This window comes from Alligator sinensis, unplaced genomic scaffold (genome assembly GCF_000455745.1).
Source record: "Alligator sinensis unplaced genomic scaffold, ASM45574v1 scaffold50_1, whole genome shotgun sequence".
Classification (NCBI taxonomy): Eukaryota; Metazoa; Chordata; order Crocodylia; family Alligatoridae; genus Alligator; species Alligator sinensis.
In genome coordinates this window covers 1769981-1777769 of record NW_005842059.1, presented here as the reverse complement: position 1 = coordinate 1777769, position 7789 = coordinate 1769981, and positions in this window count along the sequence as shown.

The window sequence follows — 7789 nt, the reverse complement described above, 5'->3', positions numbered from 1 at the left end:
AGGGAATAAAGCCTTTATTCACACTTTATAGACAGCTTCCTCCAGCTGGAATCAGTGCATATGCCCCAAAGCAGAAGAGCGAACGCCAACAGGTCCCTCGCTCCAGCAACCGGAGATGGAGCCTCTCATGCCGTGCTGAGTCTTCTCCCCCTTTCTGCGCTGAGCTGAGCCCACGAGGCCTGACAAAAGGGAAAGCCTGTGGAAAAAACAAGGCAGCTTTTTTGATGCTTTACCTCTGAACAGCTGATTGCGGTGACATGCGTCAGAAGGCGTTGGGGCTAGGGCAAGCAATTATTGTCGCGTCTCAGCGACGTGCTGCAGGCTTCTCGGGGGGGTGACAGGGACACGCACCGCGCACCCAGAGCAGGAGAACACGGGGCTCCTGCAGAGATGAAAGCAAAGCAACGAGCTGCCGTGTCAAAGGGACTTGCAAAAACATTTGCGACTGGAGCGGGGAGAGGGACATTCCTGTCTCCGCATCCGCTGCCTCTTTATCCCCATCGATATGCAGAATGGATCATAAAAGCCAGAACAGCCTCAGAGTACTTGCCACAGTGAAAAATGGCCTAGGAAAACCCAAGGCAGCCCAGAGAAGGAAGGATGGCTTCCCTTAGGCAACAGGGCAGCTGGAGGAACGCAAGCAGAAAGCAAATGGCCCAGTGGAGGAGGGTCGCAGCCGAGCTCTGTGAAAGTCTGCCTGGCTCAATGCAGATGCCGACACAGAGGGGCTGCCAGGACCCAGGTGAGCCCAGCCTGTGGGAGGAAGCCAGGGCAAGGTCTCACATCTTGCGTTGGCCTGTTCTCCGCACCCTCCAGCTGGGAGCCTGCTCTGGAGTTACTGGTGTCTCTCAAAGTCTTCTCCAACACAACCCATGGGGAACCTGCAGGTTGGAGCAGGAGTTGTAGGGGGCCTGATTTGGAGGGTCACACCTGCAAGCGCTGGGGAAGCTCCCTGTGTTAAGCAGGGAGCAACAGTGGAATATGGTGCACCGCAGCACTGGGTATAGTGCGCTTCATAAAGATCCAGCTGCTGCAGTGAGAGGGAGTCCCTCCATCACTGCGTGAAGCTCTCCTCTCTGCTCCATGCATGCTCTTTGCAAATTAATGCCCGGAGAAGGGTGGATCCAATGCTCTTGCAAGGTGCCTTCCGGCCCTTACAATCTCCGAATCTATGAAAGCTTGCAAATAAAGAAATGTTTTTGCAAATATTTAATTGGTCCAATAAAAGATATCACCTCTACCATGAGTTCTGATTCCTGAGCTCTCCATGTTTTCTTGGCCACGGGCCCTGCATGAGAGTGGCGAGGGTAGAGGCAGGCTTCCTCAGTTAAAAAGAAGCCGGCATCAGAGGTAACTGCATGGCCATGTACGTAGAAAGGGGGTGAAAGCTCGCTGTGCTGCTAAAGGAGCCCTGCTGCTGAGGGCTGATCCTTTTACAATGTGCTGCTCCATGGGTTGCATGAGCACAGGGGGATCTTTGCCTTCATCCCCAAGGGGGTCCAGTCCAAGCATTGTGTCCTGTGCTGATGCAGTCATTGTGGGTGGAAACATGGGTGGATCTCAAATTGTGAAAAGGTGGGAGGGGGGAAGGGAGGGTGCAGATGGCGAGGTGCATCATCACATATGCAACGACACTTTTTTTTTTCCCAGTTAAAAATAAACTAAAAGCTTTGTTAACATGCCAGCAGCCTGGGGCTGTGTTATTTGGTTTAAGATTGAAGCAAAAATAAGTATCACTTCATTGGAGTGAGTTAAAAACAGTCTGCCGTGTTGTGAAACAGGAGCTTCATTACCAGGAGCAAGAAGCAGACAGCCAAATTGCAAAAGGATGGCTAGCTGGATTGGTGGAACATCGAGACCATTAAAAAGCAGAGGGGGTCGTTAACACCGGTGGAATGAAGACTTTGGAAAGGAGCAGATAGATGATAATAAGCTATGCGGTCCAACGAGTCTCTTGCTGTTTCCTGACCAGAAATGCTGTTGCCACTGCCAGGCAGGTGGTTTTAACCTTTGGGTAGAACAGGGATCAAAGGCGGGCGCAAGCACAGCAGTGCAGCTCCTCGGATCTGCCCTGGGGTGGAACCATGCTCTAGATGCTCTTTGGGACACGCTACTCACCGCCGTGCCAAAGGTTACACTAGATGACAGGGGTGTAGGATCTGTCCACATCCGCGTCCCTTCGAACCCGGCTACAAGATGCAGAGAGGGAGCTGAAGGTTTCCAGAGGCACCGTGCAACGTAGCGTCTTGCACCTTGGAGCTGTCCTGCAGTTCCCTGGACATCAGAACCAGCTCTTCTGGAGGATGGCGAAATGCATTAGCCTGGCCACGTGGCTGCAGCTTTTCTGGAGTATTAAGGCATCTGCTGGGGCAATATTTGTGGCGTGCTCTGCAAAGCTGCAGCCTTCCTACTCAAGGATGGATCCAGAGCGGGGGCAGTGGCGTGGTTGCTCCCCACTTTCAGACTGGTCTGCATTGTTGGAGCCTTTGGGGGCTTTAAAAAAGCTCCTCCTTTCCCCAGCCTCCAACCCCCACCTGCCCTGGCTGCTTTCCCCACTGTCCTAGGGCAGAGCTGCTCCTGCCTGCTCTGGCTGGGCTGCACGGGGGCCAGACTTGCCCAGGGCAGCCACAGCAGCAGCTTCCCATGCCTGCCCCTGGGAGGAAGGGCAGTGTGGGGGACCCCGCTCTCTCCCCATTGCTGCTGCTGCTTTTCCCAGCTAAGCCCAGCCTCCACACAGCCCGGTTCGAGGGGGCAGGAGCAGCTCCAAAGCTCCCCCCTCCCCCTGGACAGTGGGGAAAGCAGTGGCGACGGGAGATGGAGGGGACAGAAGGAGATGGAAGGGGATGTGCCTGATCATGGATGGGAAAACGGGGATGCTTACCTGCTTTGGGGTCTTTAAAGAGTCCCAGAGGCTCCTGGAGTGTGGTTTTCCCCCACCAGTGGCTTGCAGAGAAGGAGGCTGGGAACGAGATGCAGCCACCCCTGCAGTGTGAGCAGCTGCTCCTGCACCTGACTTTGCCCAATCCTGGATCCATCCCTCTCTTACATGCAATGTCTGGTTACATGCACACTTGGCATTTGCCAGATCACAACACACTCAGCTTCAGACCCCTTTTAATTTCAGTGCCAGTGTTTTTGCAGAAGCTTTTCAGGTGCTCCACATCCGCCCAGGCTGATTTGACCCAGTTTGTCTCTTGCAGCAATTCTTCCCCCCCTGCACAGGCATCCTCTACATCCAGAGGTGCTGCCAACCACTAGGCAAGGCCATTAGTAAGCTGTAATAATGACCTGGCTGCTAAGCACTGGCTAGCACACTTTGTACCACATTCACGAGTGCCCGGTGCTCTGATGCCATTTGCCCACAGGCTCACTGGCCAGTATATATTTTCATACCTGCTCTTTTCCAACAAGAACTGCTGCTTCATGCAAGGGAAGAAAATGGGATATTTTAAAGCTGCACAGGTGGAAGTCCATAAACAGCATGCATGCACAGCATTGTTTTTGTATAGGACCTAGAAAAGAGTGGGTGAGGCCACATCTGGAGTCCTGTGTCCAGTTTTGGGCCCCCCACTGCAGAAAGGATGTGGACACATTGGAAAAAGTCCAGTGAAAGGCAATGAAAATGGTTGGGGGGCTGGGGGACATGACTTGTGAGGAGAGGCTGAGGGAACTGAGCTCATTTAGTCTGGAGAAGGAAAGACTGAGTGGGGATTTAATAGTAGCCTTCAACTCCCTGCAGGGGGGTTGCAAAGAGGATGGAGCTGGACTGTTCTCAGGGGGGGCAGATGACAGGACAAGGAGCAATGGCTGCAAGTTGCAGCAAGGGAAGTTGAGGTTGGATATTAGGAAGTATTTTCTCACCAGGAGGGTAATAAAACACTGCAACAGGTGACCCAGAGAGGTTGTGGAGATGTTTAAGACCCAGCTAGACAAAGCCTTGGCTGGGATGATCTAGTTGGGGCTGGTCCTGCTTGGAGCAGGGGTTTGGACTAGATGTGACCTCCTGAGGTCCCTTCCAGCCCTCAGCCCTACTCCGAAAGAGGGAAACCCTTTTTTGTGAGTGCCTAGTTCTCAGCACATCTCCCGTTTCCGAAGGAGATGTGATAGTGCCTCTCAGCATGCGTTTCAAGTCATGCTGGGCAAAGGCTGCAAGACCCTTCCTAAATGAAGTCCCTCTTCTGTTCTGCATGAACCAAAGCAAACAATTAGCATCTACTCCAGCCTTGATGGCTTTCTTCACATAGGCAATCAATCCAGCACAAAGCGATGTATAGTGGATGCTCGTGCCCCGTGTGTCTGGAGGTGTGTTGTGCAATAATATCTCGGGGAAAAAACCCACACGGCTTCATCAGGTATAAAGAACGCAGCTACCATGTCATCCGAAACAGCCCAGAGAGAGCTTTCCTCGGCAGCCGTGAGCTTCTGTTGTGTCTTGTTTTGGAGCCCACGTTGCCAATAAGGAGGCATTCGTGCATGTAGCGATAGACTGCGCACGTGCTCCTGGAGACGATTCAGGCTGGGCTCTTTTTAGTCCATACATGATACTTCCAACACAGGAGCTAAAGAAAACTACACCCAGTGGTCACTACAGCTTCCGACCCCAACCCCTTCCTCCCACCCTTAACTATGCCAAGGCAGCCACAGGTCCTCTCTCACTTGCTACACCTTTCACCCCTCCACTGTAGGGTGACTGGGAGCCTTGGCTCATCCGCTCCCCTGAGCTCCAGGGAGGAGCTCTAGGGACCCTACCATGGGCAGGCAGGCCTCAAAGGCACCTCCAGCGGTGCCAGCCATCACCTAGTTCAGAGACAGGGTCATCCCAATGCAAAGCAGCCCATGCAAATCCTTGTCCAGCCTATTACTAAAACTACATAGGCGACCCTGTCACACAGCCGCAAAGCACAGCACCCGAACCTGCCCCAGGTAAAGCAGAGGACCGTGGTGGCCAATGTCCCCTTGCTGTAAAAGTTGCTAATACATGCTAAGAGGAAGGCAAAACCCCACAGCCCATATAATCTAATCAGGGGGCAAAAGTCCTTCCTGACCCCAAATATGGCATCGGTCTGACCCTGAACAGAAGGGCAAGGTGTTCAAGCCAGGGACCTCCAGGTTGACATCCCAGCAGGAGAATTGGCACTGCCCAGTCACAACCCCCAGCCTGGGCTGCAGCCAACGCTCATGCCTCTGAGAGAGATGGAAAACCCCTCCAAACACTCAGCCTGTCTACCCTCTTCCAGCTGCAGGGCTTTATCCCACTAAGTCCAACACCCAGCACAGGTGCAGCACACAGGACTAAATGAACGGGGCTGGCCAGTGCCAGCCCGCCTGGCCCTGATCCTGTTTCAGTGCTATTCATGCACCCACACCATAGTGGGCAGGAGCTGCCCTGTGCTGAGCGACGTTGGATGAGAACTTGAAATCTCTGCCCTGCTCAGTAGAGTCGTATTGCAGATCCACCCCCCGCCTTTCTAACAGGCCTGTTTGATGCACAGAAAAACCATGGCTGTGCCTTGCTAACAGGGAAACTTCCCTTCACTGCACACCCAGTTGCATTGGTTCTAGACCAGGGGTTTTCAATCTTTATTCATTTGCAGACCCCTACAAAATCTCAAATGGAGGTGTGGACCCCTTTGAACTGTAAGTGTGGGGATTCACATACTGCTGATTGATCACAGTCCTCTTTCCTGGAGCCCTTAGACATAGTCTGCAGGACCCCAGGGGTCCACGGGCCATAGGTTGAAAACCACTGGTCTAGATGCAGCGCGTGCTTTCTTCTCCTCCAACCTCTCTGAGCCATCTGCATGGTGTAGCCAGGGCACCGTGCCCTCTGCAGTTCTGCACTTGCCTTATTTGCTGCAAAAAACCCAGCCTAGGCGCTACCCGCCCTAACTTACACATGCAAAAGCACATTTAAGCCCAGGTCCTGGAAGCCTTTATGCACGTGATGACTTTTAGTTGCACCCATTGACGTGACTGCATTCTGCTTCGATGGACCCTGTGCATGCAGCTTAAAGTTAAGCAGGTGCTTATGTGTTTGAAGGAGAACCCAGGAGCTACCGAAGGGAACCATCTTACTGTGAAACATATGAGAACATCAGCACTGCCATTTACTGGGCCAGACCATAAGACTGGCCATTGACCATAGACAATAGACCACAAGCCATCTTGCCCAGTCTCCTGTGCCACACTGGGGCAGAGGCTTCCTTCAGGCAGAGGGTTGAGCTAGATGATCTCAGAAGGTCCCTTCCAGCCCTGCTGCTCTCTGCTTCTATGAATAACCCCCTGGTCCAGTGGAGTGTGGCTGCTCCAGGGCTGGCACGTGGGTCAGGCTGGAGGGCAAGGGCAGGCATTTGGCCCAGGGGAGGGGGTGGTGGCACCTGCACAAGCAATCTGTGCATGATGGCCCTTCATAACTGCATGTCATCAATAATACATATAACTCCCTGCCAATAAAAATGAAGGCATGCAAAGAAAAATAATGACATGCAAAGAAAAATAAGGGGATGTAAATACAAATCATGACGTGTAAATAAAATAGGGGCATGCAAATAAAAATAACAGCATGCAAATAACATAATGGCATGGAGATAAATAATGGCATGCAAATAAAGATGATGCCATGCCAGTAAAAATAAGGGCAGTTAAATAATGATGACATGCAAATAAAAATGATGCCATGCAAATAAAAATGATGCCATGCCAAGAAAAATAAGGACATTTAAATAACGATGAGGCCATACAAATAAAGATGATGTCATGCAGATAAAAATGACGCCATGCAAATAAGGATGATGCCATGCCAATAAAAATAAGGTTGTTTAAATAAAGACGACGCCACACCACTAAAATAAAAGCAGTTTAATAAAGATGATGCCATGCAAATAAAGATGATGTTACGCCAGTAAAAATGATGCCACACCAATAAAAATAAGGCCGTTTAAATAAAGATGATGCCATGCCAATAAAAATTATGCCACAGCAATAAAAATAAGGGAAGTTAAATAAAAATGATGCCATGCAAATAAGGATGATGCCACACCAATATAGATGACACCACACCAATAAAAGTAAGGCGGTTTAAATAAAGATGGGCAGGGGGTCAGATGTGATCTGTTCAGGTCCCTTCCTACTCTACCAACTATGAAACTATGATGCCACACCAATAAAAATGATGCCATGGCAATAAAAATAAGGGCAATTAAATAAAAATGACGCCATGCAAATAAGGATGACGCCACACCAAGAAAGATGATGCCAATAAAAAGAAGGGCATTAGAATGAAAATGATGGCATGCAAATAAAAGAGTGGCACGCCCAACAAGATGACACCACGCCGATAAAGACGACACCACGCCAACGAGACTAAAGGCATTTCAATCAAGATGACGCCATGCAGACAAAGATGACGCCACGCCAATAAAGACGACGTCATGCCAATGAGGATAAAGGCGTTTCAATCAAGATGACGCCACGCCAATAAAGACGACGTCATGCCAATCAAGATGACGCCACGCCAATAAAGATGATGCCACACCAATGAGAATAAAGGCGTTTCAATCAAGATGACGCCATGCAAATAACGGTGACGTCAGGCCAATAAAGGTGACGTCACGCCAATCCAAAGGCGGGTGACTGTAAATACAAATAAGGCCTTTGCAATCAAAGCAGGGCACCTCCACGTAACCGGGGCACAGCCATGACAGGGCGGGCGAGGAGGAGGACGCGCAGTGCTCGGCGCTGCACGCCCCTGGCCCTGGCCCCGCCCGCTGCGCAGAGCGGGGGGGAGGGG